This window comes from Balaenoptera acutorostrata, chromosome 4 (assembly GCF_949987535.1).
Source record: "Balaenoptera acutorostrata chromosome 4, mBalAcu1.1, whole genome shotgun sequence".
Lineage (NCBI taxonomy): Eukaryota > Metazoa > Chordata > Mammalia > Artiodactyla > Balaenopteridae > Balaenoptera > Balaenoptera acutorostrata.
In genome coordinates, this window is record NC_080067.1 from 64,591,838 (window position 1) to 64,612,479 (window position 20,642).

A 20,642-nucleotide genomic window follows, 5' to 3' on the forward strand; every position below is an offset into this window, starting at 1 on the left:
ACTGAAGCCAGACTCTGCTACTGGCTAGCTGTATGAGATTGGGCAAATTATTTCTGCTTATGTTACCTATTTATAAAATAGGGAGTAATGATACCATCTATCTCAAAAGGTTGTTCCAAGGTTTAGAAGAATGAACATGTGCAAAGTGATTGCAGCAATGTCTGACATATAGTAAGCACTGAATAAATGTTAAGTTTTGTAATCTCAAAAATTAATGTTTTTGTTGTGACACAAATTGGCTGATTACAGGAAGACGGTAAAAGTAAAGATGGTTTAATATAAATTACAATTAAGAAAGCAACTCAGGGACTTCCCTGGTCGTCCAGTGGTTAAGAATCTGCCTTCCAATGCAGGGGACGTGGGTTCAATTCCTGGTCAGGGAGATAAGATCCCACATGCCGCGGAGCAACTAAGCCCATGTGCCGCAACGACTGAGCCCGCGTGACGCAACAAAGAGCCCCTGCATTGCACCAAAAAGATCCCGCGTGCCGCAGCTAAGACCCAACGCACCCAAAAATAAATAAATACATATTTAAAAAAAGAAAAGAAAAGAAACTCAAAATGACTTTGAGACCACATAAAGAACCATCAGGGCAGAAAATACATCTAAATGACTAATTTGCAGGCAAACAACATAATCCCAGAAACCAACTTTGTAGTGTGGGGTCTCACATCTAATATGCTTAATGTTTAGGTTGACTATTATATTTCCCTCATTGTAAAATATTTTACCAAGTATTTTTGGGTCATTCCAAGTGACCACAAGCTTAGGTCAAGTTGTATTCCCCCTGGCTTCTCTTAGCTGATCCCATGTCTCAAATGTCTTAAATCAGTCACTTTCTCTCTCTCTGTCTCTAGCTCTGCTCTTATTTCATTTAATGCCATTTTATTTTCCCTGTTCCAATGCTTCTTTCACCATTTTTATTCCCACAGTTCTCTAATTAACTTTGCCTAGTTTGTACTTAGGGCCCTGGATTATTCTCTCTAGAAACCTGTAGCTTTATCAACTTTATTCCTGTCAAACAATTTCTGCCTCATACAAAATGACTGCCTTTGTGTAGTCATTTTATATATTATCCATAAATTTTGTGGATCAAAAAACTGAAAGCATAGAAGGCATGCATCATAGATAAATGAAAAATTATTTAGTAGTAATCTAAGAAGGTCAATGTTTTCCAAATTGTAAGCCATGACCTATTATGGGTCATAAACTAAGTTTAAGTTTAGTCAGCAGATTCCAGAATTTTTTAAATTAAACAAAGTACAATGAAATACGTAAAATAAAAAAAAATCAGAATGCAACTGTAAAAGTATTCATTGTTTTATGAAGCTTTTGTTTTAGTTATTTATATGTATATATGCTTGGTCACCATGTAAAATGTATTTCTTATTCTGGATCAAGATATAAAAAGTTTGGAAGGCTTCTGATGTATCACATTTACTTGTTTGTTGTTTTTAAAATGCTCTTAGTCCTTTTTATAAAGACATTTATACATTTTCAGTTAGATTGTAATTTCTTGAGGGAAGGTACACATTCTTCTTTACCTTTTGTATAACAGCTCCACAATTCAATTGAACCAACAGTATTGAAAGCCTCAAAACATACTATTCACTAAGTATCCAATATATATTGACCATTTTGACATCTATGCAACTAAAGAAAAATGAAGGCAACGATAGCTGAAAATAAGTGTGTAAATGAAATATTCTATTACAATAGGCCTCCAATTTGTCTTGCTATTTGTGAGATCCATTACCATTTGTTAGCACCATTCAATTAAATGAAAGAATTTGCTATATACTATATGCCAGACCAGGCATTTTGCTAGGTGTTTAAATTAGACATGTGATTAATATACAGTGTCTGCTCCCAAAGAGTTCATGATGTACAAAGGATATGTGTTTTGATGAGACAGGATTGAATTATAAGTATTGAGTATTAAGTGTTTTTGTCTCACGACATTCTACTGAAGTGGGCATCATTATTCCTACTTTTAAAGAAGAGGAAACATGTTTAGAGATGTAAGGTTTTACTGGGATTTTAATCCCTCTGAATTCAAAGCTCGTGATTTTTCTTCTATAACTACTATATTAGGCTTAAGATTTTTACGTGGCTTACTTTGCCAAATCCCAGAACATGGAGAGGCATAGGACTGTAACATTTGCATTTATCAACTAATCAATAATTATCTTTTGAGCACCTACTAGGTGTCCATGTTCTAGAAGGAAGATCAACATATACAAATTTAGGACAGAAATTAACCACTGAATTCAAGGAAGCCCATAAGGTTGGACAAAATCGATTGCCAGAGGAATGGAGTTTATGAAAACCACTATGGACGTCAAATAGAACATCAGTTCAAGTTAGGTCTGGTTACAAAAAGCTTTTCGAATAAATCATGGCTCCTATATCATAACACAAAATTGGATTAGCCCCAAGAAACACTGCTTGTATGCCTCACCAGCACCCCCAGCCCTCGTTGACTTTATTTTTAAAAAATATTTATTTATTTATTTGATTGCACTGGGTCTTTGTTGCGACAGGTGGGGTCCTTAGTTGCGGCATGCATGTGGGATCTATTTCCCTGACCAGGGATCGAACCCAGGTCTCCTGCATTGGGAGCGCAGAGTCTTAACCACTGCGCCACAAGGGAAGTCCCCCTCATTGACTTTAAATATGTAAATTTGGGCCAAAATGGCTGAGTACATTAGCATCAAGTAATTATGGTTTACTGCAATAGTTTTCCATAATTTTATAAAACTAACAGTTTCCCCTGTGGCAGGCTTACAGTGAAGTCTAAAATGCAGACAAGATAAAAGTAGAGCTGATTATGGAGAGAAGAGTGGTGACGCAGAGTAACCCCCTTCCCTAGCCAACAGTGTCCAATTGTTGTATGATTAGAAACAAGTCATATAACAGCTATTCCTTGATTAATTCATTATTTACTGGGCACTGGTCCCAGCCCTCAGGGAGTAAGAGAAAGTTGGATGAAAGTAAACTTAGACAGCCTGAAGGAATTTACAAGGCATATTGTTACATTTCATTTTCTCACAATCATCCTGTGTGGTAGGTTCCAGCAGAGATTTTAGACAACTTGGCCAAGATTGTGTAGCTCCAACCTATTATTTTTAAAATTGATTTACAAGTGGGTTTATAAATATTCTTAAAATAATGTTGAAATCAAAATATTTTGAAATACATGATTCCTTGACAATGCCAAAAATCCCTTGCCTTTTGTCTCAGAATAATAACATATTTGATTAGTGATGGCGAAATGCATCTGTACTTTTTCACTGTCTTATTCAGTATGCTTTGAGATTTCCTGAGTAACTGAACATTTTACGTTCTTGGTTTTCTTGATTTTAATTGACATGCAAGGAAAACTTAAACTTTTCATGTCAACTTTTATATGCTTACACATTTTATGAAATAGGCCTAAGCTTCATATACATTGATTCAAGGGATTAGAATCCCAATTATACCTTAACATCTTGAACATGTTTCCTCTTCTTTAAGATGGAGATAAAGTTGCCCACCTAATGAGCATCTGTTTGTAAACTATTTTATAAAATTACTTGTTAAATGTCAAGCTTATAAAGATTTATGAATGTGTCTTTAGGTATTATCATTATAATTTCTTATATTCCTACTATAGATGCATAAGTGTAATTTCTGAAGATCTCAGCTTAAACCTCACTTCCTCCAGGAAATAGTGCATTGCCTCCCCCCGTGATTATGTTATGATACTCTACTCTGGGCTCTAACAGAACATTTTCCCCATATGGAACTTGTCTCATTTTATTGTAATTGCTTCTTCAGTCACCTTTCTTGCCTGATAAACTGAAAGCTCTTAGGGAACAAGGACACTATCCATCTTTTGCACAATGATATCACATGTGTGTATACAACATAGCAAAACTATAGTAAATACTTGTAGAGTGAATAAAAAGTCAAAGTTGGAGCTTTGTCTCCATTTCATAAAATTTTATTTTCAGTATTGAAAATTATTACTTTAAAAATAATTTCATTAGTAATGCAATCCCCTAAGGTTCTGGTCATTTTACTCTTCCTCTAACCCATTAATAAATTTTTGAATGGAAAATGTAATAATAATAATATTAATAATAACAAAACAATATCATTAAAATGCCTTCACAGTATATTTGCCTGGAAAACTGATGTCTTTGAATGAGGGATCATCAAGAAGATGAAATTCAGAGTTATCAAACTTGTTGAGTTGCTGTGAATTAATTACATATTATTCTCCAAAATGTCATCTTACCAAGGACATCTTTTTCCCCAAGAAGATAATTCTTAGTAGAGAAGAAAAAAATGTTTCTATTTTCATGCCATGGTAGAAAAAGAATTTGCAAAGCAAGATCAGAAAAAGAAATATAATAAATCTATAAGTGACTTTCAGAAAACAAAATTGTAATAAAATATCAAGACTGGGTGCATTAATAATTTTGTTAAATTCTCAAGCCATTTCCTAAGTGAAGTTATATATTAGTTGGTCTTTCTCATAATAGATGCTGAGCCACTCTTAGCAAATTATGACCTATGAATAAGAGTATTATGGTTACTATCTTCATATTTAAGCTTATACACAATGTGATTAGTATATTGGAGAATTTGAAGGAAACTGAAGATCCAAGAATTATATCCTTTTTCTTCACTTTTCTCCCACTCTTTACTCCTTGGGCAGGGGATGGGGAATCCACATAATTTTTAAAATTTTACTCAACATATACCCATCAAAAGAATATGAGATTCAAAGAAACTGACCATGTCTTTTCTTGCTCTTTACATACTTAGCACTTAGTAAATGCTTGTCATGTTGTATATATTCCAGAAATGTTTAATTGATAAATGAATGAAAAATTGTTTTTATAAAAATCAGTTATTCTTAATATTACACTAGAATTTTCAAAAATCCTATCTTAGACTCCATACAAATGTATATTTGGTTACATTGATTATGTTAACCAATATATCTAATAATGCCCAGCAGAGGAAAAAAAACCTTATTTATGGATAAAAACTAGCTTTATTCAGTAGACTGAATCCAATACACCCTCTACATCCGCTGTTCTTTTTTTTAAAATTTATTTATTTTATTTTTGGCTGCTTTGGGTCTTCGTTGCTGTGCATGGGCTTTCTCTAGTTGTGACGAGCAGGGGCCACTCTTCCTTGTGGTGCACGGGCTTCTCATTGCGGTGGCCTCTCCTGTTGCAGAGCATGGGCTCTAGGCACGCGGGCTTCAGTAGCTGTGGCGCATGGGCTCAGTAGTTGTGGCTCGTGGGCTCTAGAGCGCACGCTCAGCAGTTGTGGCACACGGGCCTAGTTGCTCCGTGGCATGTGGGATCTTCCCAGACCAGGGCTCGAACCTGTGTCCCCTGCATTGGCAGGTGGATTCTTAACCACTGCGCCACCAGGGAAGCCCCATTCCCTGTTCTTAAGACTTCTTAATAGCAGTGTGTCATTAGTATTACTGCAACTCCTTTTCAAAAATCATTAACTTATTCACAGGGAACACAATGAAAAACTCACAGAAGAAAAAAAAAACGAAACAGTTGAACCAGGTTAAAAGATTCATCAAACCTAAGAAAACCAAAAATTTTTCCACCTATCCTCAACTAAAGCAGATATCTTCTTTCCCATTTTTGCCCACTGCATCTACCTGATTTAATGTTTATTTAGGAGTATCTTCCTCTTAACATCACCAAGGATAGATTTAAAGCAAAACAATTTTAATCAAATTCACATGCAGATTATACGGGCTCCAGCCAATTCCTCTTATCATAATTGACCAGAACTGTGGTACTGCCGTGCTTTATAGAATTTTAGAATAATTTTCTCTGATGCACATTTCATATCATTATGAAATAACAGAGGCCCCAGAGAGATTCCATGCCCCTCCCACCACGTGAGGTTATAGTGAAAAACAGTTATCTATGAGGAGGTGGGCTCTCACCAGACACCGAATTTACCAGCACCGTGATTTTGGACATCCTAGCCTCCAGAACAGTGAGAAATAAATTTCTGTTGCTTATAAGCCACACAGCCTGTGGTATTTTGTTATAGCAGCTCAAATGGACTAAGACAAATATATATTTATTTGTTTTAGAAAATTAGAAAGAGCCTCTGGAATTTAAAAATATGATAGCAAAAATGAAAAACTCGATAGAGAAGTTAGGGAAATCTTTTGAAAAATAGAGCAAAAATATTAAGAAATGAACCCTAGGAGAGAAAAGATTAAAAAATTAGAATATCAGTTTAGGAGATACTGCATCCAAATAGTAGGCATTCTAAAAAGCAAAAGCAGAGAAAAAGGAGAAAGAGAAAGTGTAAATGAAATAATTCAGGAACATGACCTAAAAAGAAAGAAAGAAAAAGAAAAGACATGAGGTATCTTGTGTCCAACACATATATATATATAAATACACTCACACCAAGGCACATTATCATGAAATTCCAGAATACTTGAGACAAAAATAAGATATTATAAACTTCCGTAAATAAAAGAATGATCATACAAAAAGATAGGGGATTAGGGTTTCTTCAGACTTTTCAGTAGCAACATTGGAAACAAAAAGACACTTGAGCAATGCACTTCAAATGTCTGAAGGAATATGATTTCCAATTTAGAATTTCATAGCCAGCCAAACTATCATTGGCTATGAAGTAGAATAAAAATACTTTAAGACACAGAAAAATGCAAAAATTTTCTTCCCCACATTCTTTCTGAGGAAGCAACTGAAGTAAACAAGGGCCACTAATACAGAAGAGAGGTGAAATGAATCCCCAGGATGTTGGTGAAGGGAGATCTCAAGATGATATCTGTATATCTGGTGAAGAGTATAACCAGTCCAATTTAGAGAAGGTAAAAACATCTCTGGGAGAGACTTTGGAATTGAATTGTTGATAAGTAGTTAGAACATTAAGTTAAAAAAATATTTAAACTCTAGGAAAATATAAAGTCATCCCTGAAAAGTAATCCTCATTTATCTTATGGCTCAGCTCTGAATATATGAATATATATATATATAATTGATATAACCTAAATTTCTATAAGACTAAATTGGAGGAAAACAATAGAAAGTGTACATGTTGTAGGGGAGGCAGGAGAAAGAAGAGACCTAAGGTCTCCTCTTCCATAGCAAGAAGCCAATAGATAATGCCCACATATGATTTAGAAATATAAAAGATAGCAAAATAATAAGCTAAAAAATTAAAAGTGGTTGTCTCTGGGAAAGGGGAAATAATTATAGATGCGAGTGGGGCACAACAGTTTCTAAAATTCCTTGAGAACTAATTGATTCTTTAAATTAAGTATAATTTTGGCAAAAAGAAAAGCTCAAGAGGAGATATATAATTTTTAAAAAGAAAGAGTGTGTATCCTGTGTGCTCTACAGAGAATCCAGGACTGAAAGTCTGAGGTCTGGTAGCACCAGTGGTGACTGAGAGAAGTGGAAGGATGTTTAGAAGGTCAATATACAATATATCGTTCTCAAGTTTAGATTCCTATTTTAACCTCAAGTTATCAAATCATTTTTTCGCTTTTAAGCTGACTTCCTTCACCATCTTCTCTAGGCAACTCTTATCATCTAACTCTTATGCCCATTCCACCTTTATTAGGTTGCTAATGGTATTAAGATGTAATATAGCAGTTAAGGGCATAAACTTTAGAATCAGAAAGACTGACTTTAAATTCTAACTTGATCCTTTATTTGTTATATGGTCTTTAGTGAGTTAGTTAACATCTCTGAGCTCTAGTTTTCTCTTTTGTGAAATGAAGAATAATAATGGCCACCTCTAAGGACTAATGAGAGGATTAAATGAAGCAACTTATGTAAAGATGCTGAGTACACTGGCATGTAATGAGTGCTCACTTATTATCAATAAACTCTAGAATAGTATTACTGTTAGAATCAATATTTTAATTTAAGTATGAGACAATTATTTGAAATCATTATGGGCATTTTGTGCTTTTTTAAACTACTCATCATGATTCATTGTTGGATCATGGAATCAATTCAATGGATCATTATTAACATTTTAAAAACTATAAAACAGAGTAATAAGGAATAGACCAAGGTACTTTGTACTAAGAAGGATTTATTTAAATGTTTGAGAAATATTGGCCTAAATGTTGATGGGAGGGAAGCATGCTATCTGAAGTTTCGTAGTGTTTCTCTCCTTTTAAGTAAAAGAACAGTTATGGAAAAATAGATTAAAGATGATATAAATAATTGTATGTGTTTCTCAAATTCTTTGCTACAATAATAAATTATAACAAAAGCCTAGGGTCAAGTCCATGTTTACAATAGGTTAACTCCTACTTTTCAGGACTACCAAAGTCCAAAAAGGAACTTTTTGGAGTCCATTGCATCCTAGCTCATCTTTTATACCTAAGAATAAAATTCTGAAGTATTAAAAACAAGTTTAGTTTATAAAAATGTCTTTGACAAAATTTTTATATTTTAAAAGAATCAGGGAATTCCCTGGCAGTCCAGTGGTTAGGACTCCGCGCTTCTACTGCCTGGGACCTGGGTTTGACCCTTGGTTGGGGAACTAAGATCCCACAAGCCCTGCAGTTTGGTTAAAAATTAAAAATTAAAAAAAAAATAAATGAAAGAATCAGATATATTTTTATCACCCAGACCTTGGTTTTTAAATACAATTCCCTAGTAAAAGGAACCAGGTTTCCTTGGAGAAATAGCTGGTTCCACAACTATCTGGGGGAATGGAAAGTATAAGATGAACCTAGAAAAATTTGTGCAAGAAAATACAGATTGCTCAAATATTGATGAGCCACATTAAAAGAACTCCCAAGCCAGTCTGAAGAGGTTCCCATTGGCTAAATCTGGGACAAATTATGAATCAAAAAAAAAAATTGGAAAAATATTATTCTTAGGCTGGGCTACAGAAAATATAAAATGAGCGTGACACATCTTATAGTAATATATTTTGATAAAACTATGTGCTCTCCAGCCTGAGCTTCTGGTCTTACAGAGAGCCACACCTTTGTTTATTCTACCTTTAATGGGTTCCCATTGTCCTTAGTATAAAATTTAAATCCCTTGGTTGTTTGCCAGGGATCTCTAGCCAAGTTCATCTTTTGCCACATCTCCCCTGCACTCTGTGCTCCAGTCGTTCTCCCCTTTAGAAGCCTTCGCACAATCTTTTTTTCTCTGGCTAGTATACTGTCCCCTTTACTACTGTCCCCCTTCTACCTAGTTAAATCTGGAATCAACTTTTTCAGGTTTCAGCACAGTGGTGCTCCCTCAGAGAGGTGAATTGACTATAATAGGGTAACCACAATAGAACTGGGCCTGTCATAGAGAGTTCTCGTGCCTTCTGGTCCAATATGCTTTCACAGTTTTCTTTCGTATTAAATTACATTATGAATTTAACTACAAATAAATGCAGGAAAAAAAAGCAACATTCCAATCACCCTAACAAATTAAACATTTTTCATTTGTTTAAGCTCGTCTTTATTCTTATCTATTTGTGCATGTACGTTTTACATAGTTGTCATAATTGTGCAGATCAACTTTTATATTCTGCTTTAGTTTTTATTCACATATTTTAAGCATTTTCCATGATGTTTCATAGATTAGGTATTTATTTTTATTATTCTTATCTCCTGTATTCATTCATCATTAGAGCCCACAATATTTTGAGTACTAGGCATGCTAATGTGCAGAAGCAGAAGTAAATCATTGCTCTAGGGGAGTTTATGTCTAGTTTACATTAGTCAGACATTTTGCTTTCTATCTTTTATTAATATTATTATTAGTCTATAGTAATAAGATAATATATTCTCCTGTGCTCTGTGAATTAGGCTAAGTAGCCTCTTTTCCCAAATAGTCCCATTGATAAATTGCACTGACTGTTACTCTAATTTCTCCTCATAAACTTTCCCTAGGAAATCTCATCTGCTTTCCTGACCTTAAATGCTAAATATTCACCGGAGTCTCCCCAAACTTAATCTCTACTCTATACTTCTACTAAAATCTTCACTGAATGTTTTGAAGACACCTCAAATGCAATTATTTCTCCAACAGAACTCCTTATCTCCCTCCACAAATCTTCCACTATGTTCTAAATTAATGGCATTATTATGTACCCAATCGTCCAAGTAAAAACTTAAATTTATCCTTGAGTCTCTCCTCATTTCTCATCATATATCTAGCTACTAGTTCCCATTTCTTCAACATCTTAAACATCTCAATTTTATCTCTTTTTCTCCACTCTCATCACTTTAGTTCATGTTCTACTTATCTCTCCTCTATGCTTACAATAGACTTTTAAATGGTTTCTGCCTTCTCTATTGCGGTTTTTAAATCTTTCTTACTGATAAAAATTCCCTTTCTAAAACCCAAATGTGGTCAAGTGATCTCCCTACTTCTAAACTTGCAATGGTTTGTTCATTATCTGACACCATCACCATCATTTGTTGAGTACCTGGTATATCCTAGGCCTTCTTCTAAGTACTTTATATATATTATCTCATTTAATCCTCACATCAGCCTTTTTGGAGTGGCCACTATTTTCATCCCAGTTTTATGAATGAGAAAACCAGGGCACAGAGAATTTAAATAATTTTCCCAAGTTTATAGCTAGTAAGTGGCAAAGCCAGCAGTTTGAATCTGGAGTCATTGCTCTTAATATTACATTACAGCTGCCTTTCAGAAATATAATAATTCCAAACCTCTTAATGTGGCTTACATTATTCTTCCCAGTTGGATCCAAAACCCATCTATCCATTCATTAATATTTATTAAGTACCAAATGTAATTGGATATTAAAAAAAGAAACTTCCTTCAAAGAGCTTATGGGTTGGTGGAAAATAATATGAGAAAAATATTAAAGTGCAAATTTTGCAATTAAGTAGTATAACTTAGTGAAATAGAAATATTCTTAATTCTATGTGAACAGAGTGAAAAGCTTCAACTGGGCTGAATTTTCCTTCTTCATACTTTGGTCGTTATTCTTGGTTTTGGGGTTTGGAATGAGTCCTTCCTTGACTATATGACAAACTATAGTTTCTTCAAGATGCCACTAAATTGGACTTCCCTGGTGGTCCAGTGGTTGGGACTCCGTGCTTCCAATGCAGGGGGCACGGGTTCTATCCCTGGTGGGGGAAGTTCCTCATGCCGTGAGGTGTGGCCAAAAAAAAAAAAAAAAAGATGCCACTTAATTGTCTCTGCCCTATGGGAACATACTGGATTCTCAGCACAGAATTGGCATTCCTCCTTCGTCCATCTTACATGGTACAGAGTAATACTAGATAGTCTGTTGAATTCTCATTGCTTATTTATGGGGCTGTTCCCCACCTCAACCCCAGACCCTAAACAGAGATCAGTCTTATTTTTCTTTGTATTCCTTTTTATTACATCTAGCACTGGGTATATACTATCAATAATTGTTTAGGGCTTCCCTGGTGGCGCAGTGGTTGAGAGTCTGCCTGCCAATGCAGGGGACATGGGTTTGAGCCCTGGTCTGGGAAGATCCCACATGCTGCGGAGCAACTGGGCCCGTGAGCCACAACTACTGAGCCTGCGCGTCTGGAGCCTGTGCTCCGCAACAAGAGAGGCCGCGACAGTGAGAGGCCCGCGCACCGCGATGAAGAGTGGCCCCCGCTTGCCACAACTACAGAAAGCCCTCGCACAGAAACGAAGACCCAACACAGCCATAAATAAATAAATAAATAAATAAATAAATAAATAATTAAAAAAATAATAATTGTTTAAACCATTAAAAAAAATGACAGCAGTCAATACTGTTTACTACGTGCCTGGTTTTCTTTTAACATGGATAAATGGAATGATGAATGAATGAATAAATGAGAGAAATAGTCTGGAGAGAGGTTGACTGGTTAAAGCTGTGCTTCACAGATTCTCAGAGTCACCGCTAGGTTCTACTCTCTTTGCATTGTAGTAGGCAGAATTCCAAGATGGCCTTCATGATTCTTGCTCCCTGGTTATCCATGTTTTTGTGTAGCTTGAACCTGTAACTTGCTGCTAACCAATAGAATATGGCAAAGGTATAGTTCTGCAGATGCAATTAAGGTTTTGAATAAATTGACTTCAAATTAATTGAGATATTATCCTGGGTGGGCCTAACCTGATCAGGTGAGCCCTTTAAAAGAGAGTCTGAGACTATGAGGGTTAATTTTATGTGTCAACTTGGCTAAGCTATGGTGCCCAGTCGCTTAGTCAAACACCGGTCTAGATGTGGCTGTGAACATATTTTAAAGATGTGATTAACGTTTAAATGTTAGTAGATTTTGAGTAAAGCAGATTACTCTCTCAGATGTGTTTTTTCCAACACGAACAATTCTCCAGTTCTCAGTGGACGGTGACAGGGTGTCCTACGAATTTAACTCAGTTCTGACACTACCTGGAGATAGCATCGGATCCCATAGGCTAAAGGCTCAGTCCCACAAGTCCGCCCTCTCTTCAGATGCCAATCTCGAAGTCCAGGTTTTCACCTGTTCTTCTGACCAACCTATAAATTGGAGAGTCCCACAACCCCCTCCTCAAGTTTGACTAATTCACTAGAGCAGCTCACAGAAACATTTACTTATGTTTCCTAGTTTATTATAAAGGATATTAAAAAGGGTACAGGTGAATAGTCACGTGAAGAGGTACAAAGCGTAAGGTCTGGAAAGGTCCCAATTGCAGGAGCTTCTGTCCTTAGGGAACTAGGATGCTTCACACTCTCAGTGATTTCGGACACACGCAACAGTAAGTGGCAGCTTGCAGCAAGCAGCCGTGAGCAGTAGCTGGAAGCAAGATCGTAGTTCCCAGTCTGGGAATCCTAACTGCTAGACCACAGAGGTCAGCAGCTAGGGCCTAAACCCCCAGTTCTTGCCTGCCTTGTCGGGAAAGAATTCAGGCGAGGAGGCAGAAGGTAAAGAGAAAAGTAAAAAGTTTATTGGAAAAGCAGAGGGCATGCAGAAAGAGGTACAGGCGAACTCAGAGAGAGAGTCTCGCCTTTGGAAAGTTTCAATCCTTTATAACGGGGCAGTTTTCCAGGTCTTTTGTCTTTCTTCTGGCCAATCATCTTGCTTTGTCCCCCCTGGCTAATTTGTCTCAGGACCCTCCCCTTAGGTGCACACACACCTCTCGGCCAAGATGGATCTCGATGCAAAGGAGTCTGGGGGAATCAAGACTCATGGCCTGGTGTTGTCCCCTGACTTTTGAGCCCCAAGGAGCCTTTCTGTGCATGTGTAGTGTTTCCCTTGCCCCAAGGAGGGGAGAAGCGGAGATCCCCTGATCCTTTACTCAAACAAGGTTTTTCCCCTCTTTGTTCTTGCCATGACTGTTACCTTAAGGCATCCACAATAGATGAAGTTTGGCTATTTACCCTGTCCCTGTCGTAGCTTCCATTTCGCAGAGTAAACAGGAGGCTGATTTTAAATGTCTTAACCTGGAGCCCATCTAACTCCTGTCTCAGGAAATGTAAACAGGAGACTAGTTGTTAAGTGTCTGGCCTGAAGCCCCCTTTTTCCTGCCCTATGAAATGTAAACAGGAGGCCAGGTGTAAATGCCTAACCTGGAGCCCATCTATCTCCTGCCTCACCAGCAGGTGGATGTGTTCACCAACCAGGATAACCATCAAATGTCTTTGTTCAAGAATTTTTAGTTTTAATTTCCAGCCTCCCTGTTCCTCCTTTCTCCTTCCCAGAGGTCAGGGGTGGGGCTGAAAATTCCAACCTTCTGTTCAGATCCCTTGGTCTTTCTGGCAACCAGCCCCACCCTGAGGCTATCTAGGAGCCCCACCCTAAGTCAACTCATTAGCATATACTCTGGTGTCAAGTCTCCTTAATGAGTAACGAAAGACATTCAAACCACTCAGGCTGGAAGTCCTGGCAGTAGTTGATGTGGCAGTCTTGAGTCTGAGGGCAGTCTGGAGACAGAACTCCTTCTTTTTGGGGAAACCTCAGTCTTTTAAGGCCTCAACTGATTGGAGGAGATCCACCCACAGGAGGGAGGGTGTGGTATAATACATATTCTGAAAGGAGAAGTTATGCTGTTTTAAGCCTCTAAATCTGTGGTAATTTGTTTTTTATGAAGCAACAGAAAAATAATACAAATTTTAAATAACTTACCATGCCCAAGTAAGGTTCCTGGTGATTGATATTTTGATTATTGGGGGTTTTTTTTGGAGGGGCATGTCATTTCATTTCAAAAATTACAGTTTTTAAAAAATTATAAAAGGTAATACAGGCACTTGAAAAAATATATATATAAGAGAAACCAATTCTCCCCCCTCTCACAAATAAACAGTTCTGCAGCTTATTTCTCTTAATGATATATGTGGAAGAGCTTCCCATCTTTGCACATATAGATGTACTACTTACTTCAAAGGTTCCCAAACATTCTTGGTTCATAGCATTCTCAGTATCTCAGTAGTCACTACACTGCCCAAATAAATACCTAATGATTCTGTTTATTAAGTAGTTAGATCTAAAAACTTAAGAAGCATTTATGTCATAACAATTCAACATATATGTGAAAAATAAATAAGTATAAACTAGTAGAAAGAATACTTTAATCTCATTCTTAAATAATTCAATTTCTTGCTAATGGGATGTGCCTATCCATTGGTCACTACACACCTCTCTTGGAATCACAGAGAACATTACCACCCTCATTTTCTGTTCCATATTGATTTTTGCTTTATTGTTACATTAATTGCTGAAAGTCCATGCTTGCAAAGATGCAAAATCAACAAATGGAATGTAGCATGACTTAATGTTGAAACTAAACTACCTTGAAATAGCAGTGTGCACAATGTCCAATAGGTGTCAAGCATTACTGTGTTTACCTAAAAAATGTAAAATATCTTCAGGCACTCCTGTGAATTCACTGCCATGTCCTGGTGCCTTTTGTTGCTCAATTTGGGAACTCTGGCTCTATCCCATTCCTTTTAATGGGTGCATATTAATCAATTTTATGGATTAAGTTGTTTTAATTACTGCTCTATTAAGGGTTAACTAAGGTTTTGCTGGCTTTTATTTCTTTTCCTCTTTCATTAATTTTTTTCTTAATTGTTTTTGTGAGTTCCTTCCATCTATGAAAACTCCTTTATGAACAATCCTGCAACCTTATTGAGTATATCTGTAGAATAAATTCCTATAAATTGAATTGCTGGCTTAAATGTTATGATTAATTTAAATAGTAATACCATTAAAAATATGTCTCTGAAGAGGATTAACCAATTTACATATTTGTGTATCAACATGGCATTTTCCAATTTTTTTCTAACACTTGTTTCATGAAACTTTTAAACCTTTATCATTCAAAGAGGGAAAAAGTGGTATATAAATGACTTTTTTTCCCCTTGGCCACGCTGCAGGCTTGTGGGATCTTAGTTCCCGAACCAGGGATTGAACCTGGGCCCTCAGCAGTGAAAGCAGAGTCCTAACCACTGGACCACCAGGGAACTCCCAAATGATGTTTCAATATGTATTTCTCTGTTGGGAGTTTTAGTTGTGAGCATTTTTACTATGTTTTTATTTATATTTAGTTTTATGTCAACTGTTCATGTTCTTTGTCCATTTTTCTGTGGGATTATGTTTCCTTATGACTTACAAGAGATCTTGGGAATTCGCTGGCAGTCCAGTGGTTAGGACTCCACGCTTTCACCACCGAGGGCCTGGGTTCAATCCCTGGTGGGGGAACTAAGATCCCGCAAGTGGCGTGGCCAAAAAAGAAAAAAAAAGTCTTTAGTAAAGAACTTAGTCATTTTTACTTCTGGCTAACTTTGACTCTGTTTACGGTAACTTTTTTTTCCTTTGAGAAGTTTTAAGTGTTTATGTACTAAAATTTACAGTCTTTCCCCATTGGCTTCTGGGAATTTTGTAATGGCAGAAACAATTAAACAATAGCTTAAAATTTATCTATATTTACTTGTACTATTTTCATGACTATTTTGCACTTAAATCTTTGTTTCAACTGGAATTTATTTTGATGTAAGTAGTAAAGTAGGGAAATGCATTTGTCAGATTAATTAATGCTAACTGCTATATTAAACAACCCTAAAATCTTTGTGGCATAACATTAATAAAAATTTCTTTCTTGCTCATGCAGAGTCCAAACCAGAAAATGACAGACTTCATTTGGACTTCAAATGGGCAATCCATGCTCTTATCTCTTATTAATTATTCTTCAAGTGGGTATGTAATCTAGTTTTTTTTGCTTTAAGTTCAACTTCACATTATTAGGGTCTAGGGTGGAACGAGGTTCAGTTTCTGAGCAAAATAAAACGAGAATGGTCCCTTCCTTTCTTTCTTTCTTTTTCTCTCTTTCTTTTTAAAAATATTTATTTATTTATTTATTTGGTTGTGCCGGGTCTTTGTTGTGGCAGGTGGGTTCCTTAGTTGTGGCTCGCTGGTTCTTTAGTTGTGGCATGGGAACTTTTAGTTGCAGCATGCATGTGGGATCTAGTTCCCTAACCAGGGATTGAACCCGGGCCCCCTGCATTGGGAGCACGGAGTCTTCACCACTGCGCCACCGGAGAAGTCCCTGGTATGGTTTCTTTCTTCCTTCATCCTGGGTTGCCTATCTCATAGGGACTCTTTACAATATCAAGACAACTAAACTCAACAGTTTGGTTTAATGTAATTTTCTTTTATATTAATTCTTATACTCAAAGTCTGATAATATATTGTGATTTAAAAAATCAAAGATACCTATAGTGCTTCCCTGGTGGCGCAGTGGTTAAGAATCTGCCTGCCAATGCAAGGGACACAGGTTCGAGCCCTGGTCTGGGAAGATTCCACATGCTGCGGAGCGACTAAGCCCGTGAGCCACAACTACGGAGCCTGCGCATCTGGAGCCTGTGCTCCGCAACGGGAGAGGCCGCCACGGTGAGAGGCCCGCGCACCGCGATGAAGAGTGGCCCCTGTTCACCGCAATTGGAGAAAGCCCTCGCGCAGAAACGAAGACCCAACATAGCCAAAAATAAATATGAATAAATAAATAAATAAGTTTATATAAAAAAAAGAAAACTTAAAAAAAAAAAGATACCTATAGAACAAAAGTTGAAATCTTTTAAATTATGACTCCTGAGTCTTTTATCAGCTATTTTTAAAACAGGGCACAATTTGTTTTGGAAACTGTTGGTTAAAATATTAAAAGTTATTTTAGACTTTCTAAATCTCTGTTTCTTGAGGAAGAAAAACTCCTATAGTCTCTATTTAGTCAAGTTAAAATTACTTTCAAGTGAACTACTTTGAGAAGATGTAAAATGATGATAGCATGTTTCCATATCACATTTCATGAAGACAACTCAAACTAAATATAGTGCCACAAAATTGATCAAAATCTTAAGTTCTTAGTGTTCCAGTAGTTGTGTATACAAAGTTTCATTATGTGTGTATTTAATTATATTTTTAAGGAACATTTTCCTATTTAATTTATAATTTTTAAAAATTAGAAATACTTTTCAATGTAGAAAATTTGTAAAACATAGAAAACATGAAGAAAAATAATCATTCATAATGCAACTGCCTGAAGATAACCACTGTTAACATTTTGGTAAACATCTTTATATTTTCATGCAACATATGTATATATTTTCTGTACAAAATTGATTCCATATACAGTATTTGACAGTCTTCCTTTTATAGTTACATTATAGACATTTACTCATATAAATAATATTTCTCTAAAACTTTAACAGCTGTGGAATATCCTTGGTATAGTTTTTAAAAAATGAAAATACTTTTTTTTCCTGAGAATCAAGTGATATGCTCATTCCAAAAAATTCAGACAGTGCAAAAAAATATAAAAATTATAAAATTTATGTCAACCATAAGTCCACCTTCTAGAAATATACAACTATTAATATGAACTTCCAAGCCATATATATATGTATTGAACCTGTGCCCTCCTGCAGTGGAAGAACAGAGTCCTAACCACTGGACCGTCAGGGAAGTCCTGCACACACATTATTTTAAAGGTGATTATGTTTGCTGTTTTGTGACTTTTCCTTTCTTTAAAAATTTTTAAAATTTTACTTATTTCCCAGTTTTATTGAGATATAATTGACATTCTTTTCCTTTTAATAATGAATGTCTTTTCAAGATGATGAATATAGATCTATAACAAAATTTTAAAATTTGTGTAATATTCCATTACGAATATAACATAGGGGCAGCAAACAGGGTCGGGAGGTAGACTTTGAAAATGGAAATGTGGGGGACTTAAATCTAGTTCTGGTAACTTAAAACTTATGAGGTCTTAGGTAAATGACTGGTTGTGAGACAGGCTGGGACCTGGGACCCTTTGCTGGGAACTGGGCCCCTTTGCTGCAGTGCTTGCACCTGGACACACTGCTCTTCGAGCAACAAAATACAAAGAAACTCTATGGGACTAAAAATAACTGCATGCATGCACAGTATAGGGCAAATCCTGGACAAAAGATACAGAGACCAAAATCCCAATGAAAGCTTTTGAAGAGCTTGGAGCAAAAGCAGGGTACTGAGCATGCCCCCTGCACACCTAAGGGGTGGGCAAACCACCTAAGGCAGCCTTCTGGCCTGAGCCCTGGACACACCCCTCCCCTCACCCCATATAAAGAACAAGCTTGCCTCCCCCTCCCCTCAGGGAATGAGCAAACAAGGGAACGTGTTGTTTGTTCTCAATCCCCCTGCTGCAGCACGGGCCCCAATAAAGCCTTGCCTGGGTTTCTTTGCTGGCCTCTTATCAATTTCTGTTGATTAAGGAGGCCAAGAACCCTGGTCGGTAACAGTTGCTGCAAATCTCAATTGCTTAATGGAAATCATAAGTGTTGGACACGTGAAGCCCTTAGCAAATGGTGGCTATTACTCATTGATGGGTTAGTGTGTTTGCATTTTCCTCACAATGATGAACATTTTCAAAAGAACATTCTGTACATAGCAATATGGTGCACTTTTGAAGCCTCCATTTCCTTTCCCAACCTCTTGTTTCTAGCAGGAGTAGTAAAGTGTTGGTGGGAAGGGGTTTGGTGGGGGGAGAGGGGGTTGTCCAAACTCAAAATGTTTTTAGTATGCAAGGCCTGAAGAGGACCAATCTTTATTCTTCAAAGTTCAGATAATTTGGCCTTGGTCCAAACGGAACTTTCACAGCCCTACCCAAAGTCACTTACATTGAGAAACAAATGCGAAGGCCAAGGAAGGAAGAAGGAAGGAAGGGGAGGGAGGAAGGAAGGAAGATCTGTAAAGCAAAGTAGGACACTCATACATTGCTGGTGGGAATGCAAATGGTGTGGCTGCTTTGGAAAAAAGTCTGGTAATTCCTCAAAAGCTTAAACATGGAGTTGCCATGAGTCAGCAATTCCAAGTGTATACCCAAGAGCGGTTAAAAGATCTGTCTATACAATAACTTGTGCTGGAATCTTCGTATCGGCATTATTCCTAACAGCTAAAAAAGTGGAAACGAACCAACTGTCCAACAGATGAATGAATAAGTAAAATGATGTGGTGTATCACACAACGGTATTTTTGACAATAAAAAGGAATGAGTAGTGGTATGTGCTACAACATGGCTGACTCTTGAAAACACTATGTTAACTGAAAGAAGCCAGTCATAAAAGACCACATATTATATGATTCCATTTGTATTTAATGTCTAGACTAGGCAAATCTATAGGAAAAAGCAGATTAGCGGTTGCCTAGGGCTTTGGGAGTTGGGGTGAAATGGGGAGTGACTATCAACGGGTAAAAGGGTATTTTGGGGGAGTGGTGAAAATGTTCTCAAATTGGTTGTGGAGATGATTGCACAAATCTGTGAATATACTAAAAACCATTGAACTGTACGCCTTAAATGGATGAATTGTATGGTACGTGAATTATATCTCAATAAAGCTGTTGGAAAAAAAGCAAACTAGGGCATTATAGTTCTGAAGGATCATAGTAAGATGGTATATAAAGTGTTGGACACGTGAAGCCCTTAGTAAATGGTGGCTATTACTCATTGATGGGTTAGTGTGTTTGCGTTTTCCTCACAATGATGAACATTTTCAAAAGAATATTCTGTACATAGCAATATGGTGCACTTTTGAAGCCTCCATTTCCTTTCCCAACCTTTGGAGATGCAGAAGTGCTGCTGGAACGTTATGTACATTTTTTTTTTTTTAACTTTTGGGTTTATTTATTTATTTATTTATTTATGTCTGTGTTGGGCCTTCGTTTCTGTGCAAGGGCTTTCTCTAGTTGTGGCAAGTGGGGGCCACTCTTCATCGCGGTGCGCGGGCCTCTCATTATCGCGGCGTCTCTTGTTGCGGAGCACAGGCTCCAGACGCGCAGGCTCAGTAGTTGTGGCTCACGGGCCTAGTTGCTCCGCGGCATGTGGGATCTTCCCAGACCAGGGCTCGAACCCGAGTCCCCTGCATTGGCAGGTAGATTCTCAACCACTGCGCCACCAGGGAAGCCCCGTTATGTACATTTTTAAAGGACCCCCCACCCCGCCCCCTTTCCCAGAAAGGCTAGAGCTAGGCCAGTGGGCATTTCCTTGAGGCGGTAGAGTGCCAGCAAAGCATCCTTTTCCAGAGTTTTCCTGTCAAAACGGTAATACAACACACAGAAAAGAATACTTCCAGTATTATTTCCAAAGGTCTTGGTTTGGGAAAAACTTTTATT